The sequence below is a fragment of the Giraffa tippelskirchi genome, chromosome 10 (assembly GCF_054371585.1).
Source record: "Giraffa tippelskirchi isolate mGirTip1 chromosome 10, T2T-mGirTip1v1.2.pri, whole genome shotgun sequence".
NCBI lineage: Eukaryota > Metazoa > Chordata > Mammalia > Artiodactyla > Giraffidae > Giraffa > Giraffa tippelskirchi.
In genome coordinates, this window is record NC_137284.1 from 12426803 (window position 1) to 12445824 (window position 19022).

Sequence of the window (19022 nt, forward strand, 5' to 3'; positions counted from 1 at the left end):
ATAGCAACAATACATAAACAGTGTGTACTGTAACAATAGTAACACTACATAAACACTATATATAAAGTCAATGCATATTTCACATCATGTAACACACACACATAACAAAATGAGGAAGACACACTACAACTCAGTAGCTGCGGTTTCTACTCTGAGGTCAGCCCTACAGAGAAAAGCAATCACCGAGCTCTCCAAGGATACCAGGGCTCTGCTCACAACTATCCATCACAGCAGTGGTGAATGGTGTGTCTTTTGGACCCTCCCAGGGCAGGTGAGTGGGTCTTCAATGACAAATCTACTCTCATATGTCCATGTCCCAAAGCCACTGGTGACATTCACATACCAGATGACCAACAGGCACATGAAAAGGTTGAATGGTGAGACTAGACATTCTTTCCTTATGGCTGATCTTAAGGGGAAAGCATAGACGTTTTCAGCAGTAAGAGTTATGTTGGTTGCAGACTTTTTGTAGATTTTTAAGATGGAAGATTTCCCTTTTATTTCTATATCGGGGATCTTTTTTAAAAAACCAGAATGGAATGTTGGATTTTTCATATGATATTCTGTATATCATTTAGAGATGATAAAAAGGCATTTTTTTGCTTGTTGATATGGTTAATTATATTGCTTTTCTCAGAAATAAAGAATAAACTATTCTTCAGCCAATGATTTAAACGAATCTCAAAGGCATCATGAGGGGTGAAGAAGCCAATATCAAAAGGTTATATACTGTATGATTCAACTCATATGACCTTATAAATGCTTTTAACAGCCTGTGGCAGGGCAGTCCCCTCTGACATCATCAACAGTACAACATTTAGTGAAAGAGTTTGCCCCCAGTTCTGGGTGTTGGGGTGAGGAGACTGGGCTTCTTTGTTATTTTTTTCTTATTGGACTGTTTTTTGTTTTGTTTTTTTTTTAATTTCTTGCTTTATATTTTTTCCCATCTCTGCATATGCTGAATGACTGGTTCTGTAACATTTACAAAATAATCCCACTGCAGGAGCTCCAAGGAGAGAGTGGAAGTGCCATTCCTTTAAAATGCCCTGGATTCTGGCCCCACTTCTGCTATGGTTGCAGTGGGTCCCCATCAAAGAACAGATGCTTTCAAATTGTGGTGCTGGAGAAGACTCTTGAGAGCCCCTTGGACTGCAAGGAGATCAAACCAGTCAATTTTGAAAGAAATTCGTTGGAAAGATTGATGCTGAAGCTTAAGCTCCAATACTTTGGCTACGTGATGCGAAGAGCTGACTCATTGCAAAAGACCTTGATGCTGGGAAAGATTGAAGGCAGGAGAAGGGGACAACAGAGGATGAGATGGTTGGATGGCATCACTGACTCAATGGGCATGAATTTGAGCAAGCTCCAGGAAACAGTGGAGGACAGAGGGGGCTGGCATGCTGCAGTCCATGGGGTTACAGAGTCGGACATGACTTAGCGACTAAACAACAAAAAATCTACATGGTCCCAGCAGCTGTGAGGGAGCATCAACTGGAGAAACTTGGCCTCAGGAGATGTCAGGCTGGGCTCTACCTCTCCGTGCCACCTAGAAATCTTTACTCATAGGTAAAGAATGTGGCAGCCTGCCCTCTGTGGAAACTCACTGCCCCAAACATTTTCATGCAGATCATTCAATACATTGCATGGGATTTTGCTAAGTATATCTAAGAAAAACATCTACATTTTCCTGGAAGGCATTACAATTCTCACATTTGAAACATAATCATCTGAGAATCTTGAGCAACTTTGATGATGTGTTAAAGGACAGAGTACAGCATCCAGGGCACAAATAGTAAAAATCCTGACCTAGACTCTGAGAAAGCCTTGACGTGAAGATTTAGGTGCTGCGGAAATGTCACAGAGAGAGCTCTGCTGGATTCAAAACAGACTTGGGCAGCAATAGAGTTTCTCATCAGTGATAGACTTTAATGACTATTCATTGCAGCCTGCAGTAAGCATTGCTGATAGTTCACCAAAATGAAAGCTTAGTTTAATTCTTAAAACTAAAAAAATAACTCATGCCAAGTCTTATCAGCAAACTGCCTCCGTATTAATTTTCTCCCGTTTCTCCTGACACATAGGTGGGATGGGTGACTCATCAGCTGGGGGGTGCTGAGAATGGGAAACAAACAGCCTCAGGGGTACCAGGGAGCAGGAGGGAAGCTGGAGTGATTTTGGAAGAACGTGTCCTCTCTTCCTGCTTTATCTAAAAACTGGTGTCTCCCCTTCATGAGGAAAGTCCCAAGGTGGGCGGTGGGCTGGTGCCCTCTGTGATGCAAAGACTCGTGGATGAAGTTGCCATGGCAGTGGCTACATCCCATCACCAGTGGTGATGCAAGCTGACTGAACTCTCCCTCCGGCGGAGGAGTCAGCATGGAGGCATCAGGGCTCCAAGTTAAAGGAGGACTGCCTTTCAGGGTGAGGCGACCCAGTGCAAAAAGTGTGTGTAGGGCACAGTGGTACCCCAGGAGAGAGTCAGCACTGGGGTGTCTGCCACCTCAATATCAATAGCACTGGCCAAAGATCCCTTCACCTCTTCCTTCCCCTCCATCCAAACTCAGGCAGCGCCATCAGAGGAAAGGTGAGGCAGGGAACAAAGACAGCCCAGACTCAGGTTCTGAGCCTGCTGTGGGCAAGTGGACAAGCTTCAAAATGGGAATTAGATGGAAAATGAGATGATGCCCCAAAGTACCTGGGAGAGCAAAGGGGTGTGCCAAGAGTTCCTTGGACTTGGAGCAGGGAGACTGGATGGAGAAGACTGATGAGCAGTGGTGTAAATGCATAGTGAAGTCCCTACCACTGGAAACCTTGAGCCGAGCTTCCCCACTCGTGGACCTCAGCAGCCTGTATTAGAATGATCCAGGATAATAACTTCTCAGCTTTCAGGGCAACTGTGAGAGTACTGGAGAAGCAGAACCCCTGAGGCTAAAGCATCCAAATCTCTTTGGCGGTAATATAGCTACTACTTTCTAAATATGCTGTGGTCTGAATGGCATCAGGGCCTTGCCTGTTGCTCTTTCAACAAACTGGTTACCACTGGCAGCAAGTAATTGATTGAGGTTACCCTAAGGCAGGGACACATTGCCTCAGCAACCATTCAAGGAGTCAATAAATCCTTGTTTGACCAAGTGACAAGGAATGAGCCTCATATCCTTTGGGCGGAAATGTCATTTTCCTTCTGCTCAGTGTGGAAAATACAGTATGTACGTAACATGTTTGAACGTAACATGTTTGATTTTGTCAACTTATGTCAGAATTTCAGAAGATTCTTAAAGCCTCCGGAGGAATGAGTCGACAAAGGGAATATGAGGAAGGGGGTGGTACCGAGAAAACGAAGCAGGAAAGACTGGATCTATCGTTGAGCAAAGGAGCTGTCAGTCATTTCTATTCAGCAAATCAGGTGCCAGCATACTCACTCACAACAAATTAGATCCCAGGAAAGGAAAAAGCAATGGGTGGTCCTAAAGAGAAGTCAAGGTTTGAGAGGAGATGTTAGGCAGGCTGACCCTGGAGAAAGAAGTGGCTGTCACAGAAGCCAGACCCTTCTGTCATGTGAGGTGATGGATGAAGATCGGAAGCCTTAGAGAAGGGAGAACAAGTGCTCATTTCTGGCGGTGGACGTGCTACAGCCAAAACCCGCACAGAAACAGAACAGGCAGGGAGGACAGGATCAGAAGCAAAGGTGGAATCTGGGACCCAGGAAAACTCCAGGAGACACAGAGGGAAGGCTGGCTCAGAGCCCAGAGACAGACACACAGGGTCCCACTCACTTAAGGGACCAGAAGAGGGTGGGCCCCAGAGTGAGGGTCCAGAGGAGACGGACACCAGCCCTCAGCTGGAAAAGGGCTTCAAAGAAAGTTCCGGGAGGAATTCGACAGTTTCGAATTCTTGCCCAGCTTGGAGGCTGGAACAACCCAAATCTGCCATGAGCTTGAAGTCATTAATTGTCATTTATCCAGGTCATATCCAGGACAGCCAGGTAAGGATGGGATACTTTTTAAGCTCTGGCAACCTGCAGTTGGTGACTATAAGAAATATAAACTCTGGGTGTGTGCGTGTGCTCAGTTATGTCTGACTCTTTGTGACCCCGTGGACTGTAACCTACCAGGCTCCTCTGTCCATGGGATCTCCCAGGCAAGAAGACTGGAGTGGGTTGCCATTTCCTCCTCCTGACCCAGGGATTGATCCTCCGTCTCCTGCATTGACAGGCAGATTTTTTACCACTATGCCACCTGGGAAGCACCAAGAAACTACCTTTGCTCAATTGTTGCTATGTTTGTGTGTGTGTTTTCCTTTTGCAAATGTTAATGGAGGTTTTAGCTAAGCTCATATTTAAGAAGAGTCAAGAGATTCTTCACACCGATACTGATGAGAGGAGAAACCTGGGTGCTTGTAGCCCTGGGGTCAGGGGTCAGGGAGCAGTTTATTCTCAGCATACCTGCCCCACCCCTTTCCATGTACACAAGATTGAACTTGGAGTTGCAGCAAGAGCAATTGATTAAAAGTTTGTAAACTGTCCCCTACAACTTAAAATCTGAAGATAAGCCAATGCTCTTAAAGATAAGTGGACTGAGCCTTTGGCAAAAATCTAATATCCTAATTCTTTCCCTCATATTTTTTGTGTTTAATAGTCACTGAGATAATGATAGTTAACAATTTTCTGTGCCAACCAGTCTTCTGAAACACTTTAAATAGATTGTCTCTTTGTATCTTCATCTGTCCTTCATCATCCTTGAGGGAGCCACTATTTTGATCCATTTTACAGATGAGGAAACTGAAGCCAAAAAGGGTGTGCAATGTGTCAAGTCGAGAGCCATCTGACTCCAGTGGCTGCATGCCTCACGGTATATGTCGGAGACCCAGGTGTGATTTCTCTTTTAAATAGTTGCTTTACAACATTGTGTTAGTTTCTACTGCTCAGCAAAGTGAATCAGCTATGCATATACATTTATCCTCTCTTTTTTGGATTTCTTTTCACTTAGGTCACCACAGAGTATTAAGTGCAGCTCCCTGTGCTCTACAGCAGGTTCTCATTAGCTACCTACTTTACATAGAGTATTCATAATGTACATGTGTCAGTCCCAATCTCTCAGTTCCTCCCACCCTTGCTGTGCCCCTTGGTATCCATACACTTGGTCTGTACGCCTGTGTCTCTATTTCTGCCTTGCAGACCAGTTCATCTGTACCATTTTTCTAGATCTTCACATGGTGCCCAAAGTAGGTCAGTTCAGTCTAGAAAACAGGGAGCAGTCAAGGTGTTGGAAGGCAGGCATCCGTGGTCTAGAGCAAACGACCAACTATTGCTACCACTTTGTACTTTTCAGCCTGCTTTTGTCATCATATGAGCATTTCCTCCGCAGGAGGAGAGAGAGGTGCTGGGAGGGGGGTGTGTCCGTGGGGGAAGAGAGGAGGTGAATGTGGAACTGGTTTGGTCAGTACACAGTTCAACTCCGTTCAGAATTACAGGGTCTTAATTTCTTAAAATTTAAGAACATTGCAAGGATGAGTTAAAGGAACTTGGGTAATTTTGCTGTGGGCCAACAAATTTAACAGATGGGGGCAGGTCACCAAGATAGGGAAGATTTTTCATTTTCTTCCTAAAAGAACTCTAAAATAATAGGAGTCTAGTTTATGTTTTTGCTGGTTGAAGGAGGGCGTGAGGTATGATGATGTCATGAGCACAGCACTGATGTGGAAGCCAGGAGGCCAGGTCCAGACTCCTCCTGAACAAACTATTTTAAACCCTCAGCCTCAGTTCCTCTTTTGTAAAACAACCCAGTGGGATGATTTCTCAAATTCTTTCAGCTGTAAAATTCCAAGATTCTCCAATATGTCTGTTGCAGTGACAAATAAAATGAGTACTTTTAAAGTAGGAAAAGATGATAGAAAATGACTTTTCAAGTTCATCCTGCCTCTGCCGCTTGGCTCCACGTCTCACCAATGGCTCCACGTCTCACCAAAGCCCCCAGCAGGACCCAACGTCTTCGCTAAAGACCAAGGGAACAGCTTCCCTTGGGTGTAGTCACAGGCACTGATGAGAGATTGTCTACCGAGGAGGAATTTCCTCGGAGCTTGAACACAGAGTTTGACGTATGCTGGGAGAGGGAGTACTTTGATAAGAAAGGGGCACTGATGAGGGTATTTATTGGAAAGCAGGTCTCCCCTGTTCCATGAAGTCTGAACCGTGCACAGCGTGCCTGGACCTTGTCTTCCTGCAAACGGGGACTCTGCCTGCATCTTCCTGCCTCCTATGTCTGCTGCATCAACAGGTCAGTTACTCACTCTGAAAGCCCCATAGTGTGGCCCCCGTTCAGTCCTGCCTGTCATGTCTACCACCGATGTCTCTCTTTCCTGAGGTCAAGTTCACATGGATCCTGGCCATACACAATGTCCTGGGGTTTACAGCATGTTGCTTAGCTTCTTGGGCAGAAAAGAGGCCCTTTGTTTTCCTCACAAGTCTGTCGCCTTGGGGGGCTCCCAGGATTGAATGTTTTGTATCTGCCTTTTCTCTGCAGCTTCCCTATTCCCCGCTGTTATCTTTGGCTCTGTTGCTATGGGTGGGAATATTTTCTTGTCCTTGTTTAATAACTGCTTGGCTGCCAGACGGGCTCATTTCTCATTGTATCGGTGCAGGATTAGCCGAGATGTTTGGGAAATATTTCCTGTATTAAGCAGCAGGGGAGAGCATGTTGGGCCTGTGCCTTCTTTTGACATCGCGTCATACTTTCTCTCCACTTTTTCCCTTGGAATGTGCTGAGGCCAGTTCTTTGCATCCAGAGCCTCAGCCCCTCCCTGACACTTTGCAGAGCTGGGTCCCTTTCCAGGTGCCTCGTGTAAACACTCCTAGGCAGGCGTCTCAATTGATTTTTGATATTTGGGGTCCAATAGTGAACTGCACCATCAACCTACTATCCAGGCAAAATTGCCTATAAACCTATTTCATACTTCAGATTCTTTGACAATTAACTCACCGGCCTCCTATCAGAGCTGCCAACTGATTGACAATGAACTTGAACGGGGTCTTTACTGTTGCCTAGAAGTGATAGCAAATTTACAGCTCTGTCTGAAACTCTAACTGCTCACAGATTTTTTGGCATTCTTGTGTTTGCTTGCAACAGCCCTCCAAGGATTGAGAAAAGCTATCCGGAAAAGTTACCAAAGGAGGACAAATATCTATGAATTTTTGGCTCTAGGTTAAATTGAGATAAAGAAGAGTGTGTGCTCAAAATCTGGCCCAAAGTCAAAGCCATGAGTTTGGTTGCATCGCAGTAGCAATGACACAGGCTTGTCTCAGAGTAGAAGTCTCCGTGGTTGAAATCTGAGGTCACTTCCTCAAAGCTCTGGGATCTTGGGTGGGTCCCCTCTGTAACATGGAGGTGACTGACTCATATAGTCATTGTGGAGAATGAGTGTGAGAACACCTTGTAAACAACAAACATAATATTATTAGAAATATAGGGGACTCCCCTGGTGGTCCAGAGGTTACGATTTTGGGCTTCCAGTGCAGGGGTGCAGGTTCGATCCTGGTGGGGGAACTAAGATCTGAAATGCTGCATGGTGTGGCCAAAAATAAATAAAGAAATAAATACATTTTTAAAAGAATTGTAGGAAAACGTGTATGAAAATATTTGTAAAATGAAAAAAAAAAAAATTGGCACAGGAGCTAATAGCTATAGAGGCTACAGTGAAAACCTCACAGAAATGTAAACACACTTCCAAAGGGTGGGAAAACCATTTTCTCCTATCTGTGGAGGTTAATACTTCCTTTTAAAGATGATCCAAATCTCCTTCCTGACCTGGGCAAGGCAGAGCCCAGCTCCTACCTGAGAATTGCAGCTGCCCAATGCGTGCTTCCCCAGTCAGGGTGACCCACACTCAGACAGCCCTGCTCCTGCCTCAGAGTTTGCTCCAGGAGCCAGTCCCCTAAACAAGCTCCACCCTCCCTGCAGGAGGATGGAGGTGAGCGCTCCATCCCAGACAGGGCAATGGTGAGAGACCCATGGTCTCCATTGGTTACCCTCCTGGGGAGAATTTGGGATGTCACTCCTTGGTACCATCCTGACTTGGCAGACAACTCAAGATTCCCTAAGCTCCCCAATATCCTTTCATATAAAGCTCGCTATGGAACATTTCGAGCATTCAGAAAAATTGAAGGGAACAGCATAAGGGACCCCTGTGTACCCATCACCCCGTTCATCAGTAGTCAATATTTTGCCAATTATTTCACCCATTTCTGCTCCTCCCTTCGCCTCTTGTGGACTGCAGCATGCCAGGCTTCCCTGCCCTTCACCATCTCCTGGAGTTTGTTCAGCTTCATGTCCATTGAGTCGGTGATGCCATCCAACCATCTCATCTTCTGTCATCCCCTTCTTCTCTGCCCTCAATCTTTCCCGGCATCAGGATCTTTTTCAATGAGTCAGCTATTCACATCAGGTGGCCAAAGTATTGGAGCTTCAGCATCAGTCCTTCCAATGAATATTCAAGGTTGATTTCCTTTAGGATTGACTGGTTTGATCTACTTGCTGTCCAAGGGACTCTGAAGACACTTGGTATTTTAAGGAATGTAGAAAAAAAGATTTTTTCTCAATGAATTGTGCTTCGAAGACTGATCTTATTAGGATCTCAGAAGTCCTGTTGGAGGTCAAATACTGAATATTGGCCCCCTTTCCTTGTGGCAATAGAACATCCCTCTCCGCTACCAATTTAGAGATAGTAGCCCCTAGCTGTCTGAATCGGAGAAGGCAATGGCACCCCACTCCAGTACTCTTGCCTGGAAAATCCCATGGACGGAGAAGCCTGATAGGCTACAGTCCGTGGGGTCGCTAAGAGTCAGGCACGACTGAGTGACTTCACTTTCACTTTTCCCTTTCATGCGCTGGAGAAGGAAATGGCAACCCACTCCAGTGTTCTTGCCTGGAAAATCCCAGGGACGGGGGAGCCTGGTGAGCTGCCGTCTATGGGGTCGCATAGAGTCGGACACGACTGAAGCAACTTAGCAGCAGCAGCAGCAGCAGCTGTCTGAATTGGAAGAAATCCCACATGTACGGAAATGTGAAAAAGAAAAGGCAAAACTATTATTTCTTTTACAAACTTCCCCAGGGTAGGACAAGGGCCAGATCTGATAGGATCCCAAGACTCTTGTTTAGATGTGTGAGAGTGTAGGATGATGCCCAGTTTCTGATTTAGGGGGTCAGGCGATTACGCTGACCCAGGCCAGTAGATGTGAGAAGAGGACTGGGGGAAATACTAGGTCTACAGCAGCAGATGTTGGAGGCAGGGTACTTACTGGACATCTGAGTGGAGGTGCTCAGGTGGCTCCTAGAATCATGAGCTCTAGAGGGGTTGGCTGGAGATAAGGATTTAGGGCTCAGGACCACTCAGTGGTGATTGATGTGGGGATTAGAGATTTCCCAGGGGTTGGCTGCAGGTTACAGTTTAGGCATGTCAAGGTTCTAGACGTAGTTTGGAGCTTACACAAATCCTCCCAAGTTGCTCTGTTCTGGCGTTAAGAAGGTAGCTTACTCAGATCTAGAAAACAAACTTATGGTTGCCCTAGGGGAAAGGGAGAGGAAGGATAATTTAGGAGGTTGGGATTAACACATACATACTGCTGTATATAAAACAGAGAAACAACAAGGAAATACTACTATATACATGATATAGAAAAAAGCAAGGATACAGTGTATAGCATAGGGAACTGTACTCATATTTTGTAATAACTTATCAGGAAAAAGAATCTGGAAAACTATATATATATCATTATATATATATATATACATATATATATATATATATATATATATAAATGTATATACATATTGAGTTTCCCAGGTAGTGCAGTGGTAAAGAATCTGCCTGCCAGTGCAAGAAATGCTGGAGACTAGGGTTCAGTCCCTGGGTTGGGAAGATTCCCCTGGAGGAGGGAGTGGAAACCCACTCCAGTATTCTTGCCTTGGAAATCCCATGGACAGAGGGGCCTGGGGGACTGCACTGCATGGGGTCGCAGAGTCAGACAAGGTTGAAGTGACTGAGCACACACGCACGCTGCGTTTCTCAAACGCGAGCCCACCCGATCCTCTACACTGTTAAAACTCAGCTTTCAGGAACTTCTCTGGTGGTCCAGTGGTTAAGACTCTGTGCTTCCAAGGCAGGAGGTGAGGGTTTCATCCTTGGTCACGAAGCTAAATTCCCACGTCTCAGGGCCAAAAAACCAAAACATAAAACAGAAGCAGTGTCATAACAAATTCAATAAAGACTTTAAAAATGGTCCACATCCAAAAAAAAAAAAACTTAAAAAAAACCTCAGCTTCCAAGACCACACCCTAAAGCCACTGAATGAGGACGTCCAGAGTGGCGCTGAGAAACACGCATTCTGGGGCTCATGTGTCCCTCGGGGGCCTTTATGCCATGGAGAGAATATTTGCCTTTTCTCTTGACAGCATAACTGCTAAGATAAAGATAAGACACATGTAGCAATGCTCTGCAGGTGGCATGGCATAATTCCAAGGGACTGTGGGATGAATCATGGAACCCCAAGCTTGCATTTTCATTTCTGTTCAGAAATCCTGTGCCTTCCTCCTTGACCTTGGGCTCACCTCTGTCCCACTCTGCAGAGGGCACCCATGGTTTTCCAGGAACTCATTCTGTCTGTGGGACAGAAGGGCACAGGCAAAGTGTCAGGTGTTACTCATAACTTTACTGTAAACTCCACCCAGAATCTGAAAGCCTGGCTTCAATCCAGTTCCTTACATCACCAGCAGTTTCAATTAGGAACCATAAAACATAGGAAGCATCTGGAGGTCAGAGGTCAGAATCAGCACTGGCCCTGGATGACATAGTGAAGCTAACAGTTGCATCTCGCATCTCCTGCTTCTCCTTTCTCTGCTATTTCCTGCTTCTCATCCTGGTCACTGGAGCGTTCTCTAGCCAAGACACTGTCCCTGGTCTGGGGAAGAGCTGATGATCTAATTCTAACTAAAATGTTAGTGACTTAATCATTAACCCTAAGCTTTTGTTTTTGTTTTTTTAAAAACTTTTTATTTTATATTGGAGGCTTCCCCAGTGGCTCAGATGATAAAGAATCTGCCAGAAATGTGGGAGACCTGCGTTTGATCCCTAGGTTGGAAAAGATCCCCTGGAGAAGGGAACAGCTCCCCACTCCAGTATTCTTGCCTGGAGAATCCCATGGACAGAGGAGCCTGGTGGGCTACAGTCCATAGGGTGGTAAAGAGTCAGATACGACTGAGCGACTGACACAATTGATTAACAAAATTGTGATAGTTTCAGGTGAACAGCAAAGTGACTCAGCCATATATATATACATGTGTCCATTCTCCCCCAAACTCCCCTCCCCATCCAGGCTGCCACATAACATTGAACAGGGTTCTCTGTGCTATACGGTAAATTACCCATTTAAAATACAGCAGCGTGTACATGTCCATCCCAAAGGAGCCTCATTCTAAATAGTGGAATAGCAATACAAAGCTTAAATTTACCATCTTAACCATTTTAAGTATATAGTTCAGTCGTGTTAAGTATATTCACATTATTGTGCAACCATGAAAAAATGAAGACCTATGATGGTGGTACTGGAGGTGGGGGTGAAAAACTTCACAACCTTTTCATTTTGCAATAGGAAACTCCATATCTATTAAACTGCTACCTATTTCCCTCTCCTCCAATCCCTGGCAACCACTGTAAGACAGTGATGCAGCCCTTAACCCAAAGAATGAATCACTCGTGGTGGAACTGGAGTTAACAAGAACAAGCAAGTAAGGGATAGTTTCACCTGGATGAATATTCTATAACACCCACCACCACCACCACCATCATAGGTCTTCCCAGGACCCACCGTGGTGGTCGAAGGAAATGGTAACCCATTCCACTGTTCTTGCCTGGAAAATCCCATGGACAGAGGAGCCTGGCAGGCTACAGTCCATGGGGTCGCCAAGAGTCAGATATGACTGAGCTACTGAGCACCCTGGTGGCTGGAGCATTGGTCGTTCACTCCAGGCTCCAGGGTGTCACCTGATGGGCAAGCTGCTGACCTCATTAAATATCCAGAAAGGAGAAGGACCATGAGAGTATTGCACTCATCTCAGGCTGTGGCTAATCCAGGCTTGGGAAACTCTGTGCGCCGGCCTCGCTCCCAGGCCACAGAGCACTGCAGTTAATCCCTCAGGACTGGGCAGTGGCCAGAATCGTCTCCGGATGAGCTGATGGCCTGTTCTAGGCAGAGCGGGCCTCCACCCATATCCTGGTGGGACACAGTAGGCGAAAGGCCACATGGAAAAGAAAGAGTTTAGTAAAAGAGAAAGAATTTTTAGCTGATCCTCGGGGAAACCTGGGGTTTGGACCCACTGCTGCTGCTATTAAACTTGGTCTCTGTCCTCAGATGATGTCCCCAGTGACAGGCTCCCTTTCCTCCTAGAAACAGGAGTTATTGAGATTAGTGCCTCAGAGTTAAGATCCATGCCAGCTCTGAGAAGTCATTATTCTCTGTACCAAAATAAACCACAGAGCTTCACACATCCTCCGTCATGAAGGGGCATCAGCCATTATTACATGGTCTGGAAGCCAACGATGTCTGCAGTGTCTTGTGCCTTTGCTTCTCAGAATGAAATGCCTGGAACTGGCAGCACCAGCCCTTGGAGCTGGCACAGAATCCCAGACTCAGGCTATTGCATACTCTGCGTTTTAACAAGATGCCCATGTGGTTCTATCGGAGAAGGAAATGGCAACCCACTCTAGTATTCTTGCCTGAAGAATCCCAGGGATGGCGGAGCCTGGTGGGCTGCCATCTATGGGGTCGCACAGAGTCGGACACGACTGAAGCGACTTAGCAGCATGTGGTTCTATGGCCAATGAGAGTTAGAGAAGGACCACTTCAACCTGGGCAGCACTTGGCCAAGCATCGTGGAACCTCAACACTTGTATTGGTTCCTTGTGACCCCAGAATAAGCCTGAAATCCTTAACAAAGGTGGAAGGCTACCACCAGCTGCCCTCTGCCTCCCGGTCCAGCTTTAGCTCCTTGGGTCCCCCTCTGCTCTCTCCAGAACAGCTGTGAGGACCTCTTTTACTGGGTTGAGCACATGGCCATCAGATGACAAATTCCTTTGGCTTGGAATCTCCTCCATAGAAATACCCACGTTTGTTAACTCCTCTGTTATCTCTTCAACAGATATTTAGGGAGCATTTCCTAGGTCAGGCATCCTCTGGGAATAGTCCCCATGGAGCTTATGCTGCAGGCCTCCCAGATTTCACCGACAGTCATCTCCCTGAGGGTGGCAACCCTGACACCTAGGGAAGGGTAAATCTCTGAGCGCTGCCCTCACAACCACCTGCATGCTCCATTTGTAACACGATATGTTTTACCCAAGTTTGTGGCTCATGTCTTCCTTTCCTGTTAGTCTAGAGTCCTGCAAGGGCAGAGCCTGTGTGTCTTGTATGCGGCCTCTGCTCTCAGCCACCACCTCACCCAGAGAGGGACCCCGTGAACTTAGTACAAGGAGGAGGGGTTCCAGAGGCAGGAAAGGACATGGCTGAGATGCAAAGAAAAAGCTCAGTGACAGTGGGACCTGCTGACTCTCATCAGAGGCACGAGAGAACGACTTTTATCTTTGATTCTTATTTCTTTGATCTAAACTTCCAAAGAGATGATGTGTGCCCACAGTGTGTGCCCTTTGAAGAGCAGAAATCTAAGCTGGCATCCACGGTGGATTCCTATCTGCCCAGATCTGCCTGGGATCCAGCCCCACTCCCCTTTCCAAGGATTGAATGGTGGGGACTACAGGGGTGGAGTCAGGGTGTGGCTCCAGCTGGGCCTGGACTGTGAGAGGCTGTGTTCCTGCCCCAGTGGGAGGGGCTATGGCTTCTCCCTCCCCACCTCCCCCCACCCCCCTGGAAAGGAGGTGTCGGAGACAGAGGCCCAGATAAGAGCAGCTCTGCAAAGAGAGAGGTTCAGGCATTTTTCAAGTCAAACCTTATTAAGAGATTGTGGACCATAAAGACCTATTCTAAACTGATGAACTGGGACAGTCAATGCAAGAGAGAATATTCCTTTTCTCCCTCCCTTTGCAGGTAGCTATGGTGGCGCTAGTGGTAAAGAACCCACCTGCCAATGCAGGAGTCATAAGAGACATGAGTTTGATCCCAGGGATGGGAAGATCCCCTGGAAGAGGGATGGCAATCTACTCCAGTAGTCTTGCTTCGAGAATCCCATGGACAGAGGAGTGTGGAGGGCTGTAGTCCATAGGGTCACAAAGAGTCGGACACAACTGAAGTGACTTAGCACGCACAGTGAAAAGAGCTGTGGAAACCTAAGGAAAAGTCAGACTTGTCATCAGAGATCACAGGGGCCAACTTTCAGACTCCCTTGACTTTACTGTTTAGTATCAAAATGTTGGTGTCTTTTCCCATGTCCTTCTCATTTTTCTTCTTGCATTTCTGAGGCAGGAGAGGCAGATGGTGTGGATCCCAGGCTGGCCAGGAAATTGGCTGGGCTTCACTGACCTTCCCTTGGTCACACAGAGTCCTGATTCCAGTTTGCTGTGATTCCCATTAGACGTTCATGCTGTGGCATGCGTGCAGACTGCGATGAGGTCAGGCAGATGGCTCTGTGACCTTGAGCTCTGAGCAAAATTGGTTATGGCTGCAGCTGACACACACACCCAAGCCCACAGTGCAGGCAGGGAAAGGCCGCCTCGAGTCTGCACAGGACTGCTCTCAGGAAACCTTCGGATAAATTCCTTTTTCAATAACAACTTCCCTTATGTAAACGAATGAAGAGAAAGCAAACCCAAGTCTCTGCGTAGTTGACTTGTTTTTTATTATTTTAGCTGTCTTAGAGTGCTTGTGAGTCAGAAGCAATCTCAGGAAATACTGCCCGTATCACCAGCTGGAATCCAGGGTCCTGTTTTCCAAGAGCCCTCAGGCTCATGGACATGTGTTTCTGGGTGTGCACACACACACACATACACACACACTCAAGCTCTCACACAACTCCTACACTCATTTTCACCAACTGGCATATTCACATACACTCATGTACACTCACACGAAACTCATATATACACACACACCATCCCACACACACATTACACATACGTTCCCACCCAGGCACCCCTATATACACACACACATGCTCACGTACACACACACACTTTCACACATCTCTGGCCATCTCTCCCTGATGCTATATGTAGTACAATGGACTCTTCACCAAAGGCACTTGTTGCATGAGAATTAAACCTGGAGAATGTTCACTGGTCATTCTTTAATAGATATTTCCAAATGTCTGCGTGTTTTGGTTGGTGGACATCAGACTGTTGGGTTGAGGCAAGTTTTTCTCTGCAGCTCCCTCTCTTCTGGGGATGTGTGAATCAGTTATTCCTGGTCATCCCTCCCCACTGAAGCAGAGCAGCGGGAAAAGTAAGGGCAATTAACTCTGTCTCCACTGCAAAGGACAGACAACATATAGGAAGCTGATTTGGAGTACCTAGGCACAGGTAGCACAGTTGGTAAATAATCCACCTTCCAGTGCAGAAGACGTGGCTTTGATCCCTGGGTCGGGAAATCCCATGGACAGAAGAGCCTGGTGGGCTACAGTCCACGGGGCTGCAAAGAATCAGACACGACTTAACAACTAAACACATGGAGCACAGCAGGGACAGAAGGCACTTTGCAAGCAACAACTCCAGCCCCTCCTGATTTCTCCACAAAGGTCCAGAAGCCCCTCGGATCCCTACCCTTTGCACAGTGGTCACTGCAGGTCATACCCAACTCCCTGGGAACCTGCGATCTCTGCTGAGTCCAGTGAGGACAGGACACAGTGATGGCCCCATCTGTGGGAACAAGGCTTCCTTCTGTAAATGCAATGGTGCCCCCCCACTCTTGGCTTTCATACAAAGCCAATATTTGTCCTTAACTGTTTGTGTTTGTCCATTGTTTGTTATATAGTTGTATCTGTTTCCTCTTGGCGTCCATCAGCTTCAGTGAGTCTCCCTCTCATTGTAAACACACAGAAGAGGGAGACTTTCTCTGAGTGGTGGTGAGTATAGGGTTCCCAGAAACAGAGCCCTCACTCAGTGCTTTCTGATGGTGGTGGGAATGCAGGAAGGTTGTGACAATGAGCTCTCATGGTTTCTATGCACATGTAGGTGATTCTGTTTCGGGGAGGGGTCATTGATCTTCTGTGTGCACTTTGTCTCGAGATGCTCATTCAGACCCGAGTAACAAGATGACACATCAGTGTGGACCACAGGAGAGCTTTCCCCTACGGTATTTTATGCTGAATGTAACATTCAGAAGGGCTTCCCTGGTGCCTCAGGAGGCTTGCCAGCCATTGCAGGAGACACAGGTTTCAATCTCTGGGTTGGGAAGATCCCTTGGGGAAGGAAATGGCAACCTACACCAGTATTCTTGCCTGGGGAATCTCATGGACAGAGGAGCCTGGCGGGCTACAGTCCATGGGGTGGCAAAGAGTCAGACACAACTAAGCGACTGAATAGCAACAACCATTGTTAGTGTGAGGTCATGGATGAGCAATCCCGGTGGACAAAATGTGGAGGGGGGACGTGCCAGCGACTGCTTATGCAGAATGGAGGGGTGGGTCTGAGGACCTCCAGATTTAAGGCTGCACCACATATGATCCGGAGAAATTGGGAAGCCCTCTGGGGTAGAAGACAGTGTGCTTGGGAGTGGATGCCAGCAAATGGATCGTTCTTTACAGAAAAGACGGGGACAGTACCAGGACACCCACAGATCTGGGTGCCTACCAGCAACCCGTGACCAGGCAAAACCATATGCTGATGCCTGGAGAAAGTGGGTGACCTTGCTAATCTGTAGAATGTGTACAATAACACTTATCTCATAGGATTATTGTGGAGTTAATTGAAGACACATGCAAAAGAGCTTAGCACATTAGCACTGAACACTAAATAAGTGGGAATCATTATTATAACCACAATCATCATTACCCCACGAATACTCATCTTTTTCACCCCCGCAAATAGTTAGAAGGGAACAACCCTTGTAGAAGTTACTGTGTTCGGTGTAAAGAATGTGCCTCTCATGTGGATAAAAGAACTCAGTAAACTTAGCCCTAAATAATGTGAAAGACAGATTTTTACCTGAACAGAAATGATCTGAGGAAGAATGAAAAGGAAGAAAAGTGGCTGACACGGTCATTGTGAAATGGCTTGAAAATTTCCATCACCTACTTTCATGAATTGAAAAAAGTCTATATAATAACCATTATTTTATTGTTGTTCAGTCACTCAGTCGTGTCCAACTGTTTGCGACCCCATAGACTGCAGCACGCCAGGCTTCCCTATCCTTCACTATCTCCCAGGGCTTGCTCAAACTCATGTCCTTTGAGTCCGTGATGCCATCCAACTATCTCATCCTTGTCATCCCCTTCTCCTCCTGCACTCAGTCTTCCCCAGCATCAGGGTTTTTTCCAATGAGTGGGCTCTTCGCATCAGGTGGCCAAGGTATTAGAGCTTCAGCTTCAGCATCAGTCCTTCCAGTAAATGTTCAGGGTTGATTTCCTTTAGGATTATTTTATGGGCACTTAGTATTTGTCAGACACTTTGTCAACATCTTCTTGTTCAATCACAAGACCCTATGAGGTAGGCATTTCTCTTGGAGAACTGTGTAGAACCTGTCAGAATCACTGTCTTTGTCAACCACAGTCCTTCACCCAGGCTTCCTGTTAGTGCCCAGAGCTGGGGTCCAAACCCAACGATGAGGTGCCTGCCGCTGTGGTTTTTTCCACCCCAGCTCAGAGCAAGGAAGCTTGGAGGGTGCCCTTCCCCATCCTGCCTTCTGCTCCAGCAGGCAGTGGAGCAGACCTTGGAAGGGTCTGGGTTTTGGCTCAGACTTGGCCAGGCGTCCAGTGGCAACTTTGTGGCTGCACAACCTTGGACAGGCGCCTCCAGTTCTCCAAGCCTCATTCTCCTCACGGCTCAGGATGATCTTCCTCGTGAGCTTCATTTTTTATAGAATGACATCCAACTATATGGCTGGCACATAATAAGTATTAAAATCTTTAAAGGGTCACTGTTATTATAATACTGTATAATCACCAGATACGTATGTAGCCTGAGCCTCTTCTTCAGCACCAGGCCCCACAGTGGGCTCTCAGATCCGATGAAGCAACAGCGCAAAATATCTCTCAACAGCCACTCATCAGTGAGTCAGAACTCATTTCCAGGTGGCTCCAGCTAACACCTCTTTTAATTGCCTTCAGAATAAATACCTCCCAGGTTCAAAAAGTTGCCTGAGGTCTTACACAAAGTCCGGGGCCAGATATTGTTATGAAAGCCAGGTGGTGGATTGCACAAATATTTTAAAATATGACTCACACTCTCCTTGCCCAAGGCAATGTCAAAGCTGGGGGTAACAGGCAGGAGAAGAGAAGATTTTAATGAGAAGGTGTGAACCTTGTGCTGACAGTTCTTGTTTGTTTCTAACTGAAGAATTTTCTAGCCATGCATCCATTCTGGGCTTTCAGAAACTGAGAAATCACCCTGGATGGCCCCTGGAACTGCGATGCAACTCAATTCCCCTTGCTCCACAATTTACTGTGCTGTTTCTGGGTGGATTTCTGTGCTTATTTCCCTGGGTGTCATCTAGATAGTCAGCACACGTGATTTGCAAGGCAAACAAAGGGAGAGAGGCTGGGTCCAGGGAAGAGAAGAGGTCTGTGTAACAAGAAAGCCAATGGCTTTTAAGGACTACCTAAGTCCATCCCAGCTCAGATCCTGGAAAGTGATGAGCAGAGCCATTGCTGCCCGCTGTAGGAACACCACTTTGTAACAGTTCTATCCATCCAATAGATGAAAGCTGGGATGCTTCTCACACCCAGACATATCCCTGCACATTCAAACTGGTTCTGCAGCTATCTGCATAAGCTGTCAATCAGGGAAATAATCTGATTATTGACCTGACATAGACAAAAGAGCTTCCTAGTAGCTCAGCTGTTAAAGAATCTGCCTGCAATGCAGGAGACCCTGATTCA

At 46.6% G+C, this 19022-nt stretch overlaps 1 long non-coding RNA gene across 1 annotated transcript; it reads left to right on the forward strand.

Moving 5' to 3' along the window:
• The first annotated feature begins 3451 nt into the window (after positions 1–3451).
• Positions 3452–7613, forward strand: LOC145524283 (uncharacterized). The gene is made up of 3 exons (XR_014067376.1): positions 3452–3979; positions 4766–4863; positions 6157–7613. It is a non-coding gene; the product is annotated as an uncharacterized LOC145524283 (long non-coding RNA).
• Positions 7614–19022: the final 11409 nt, after the last annotated feature.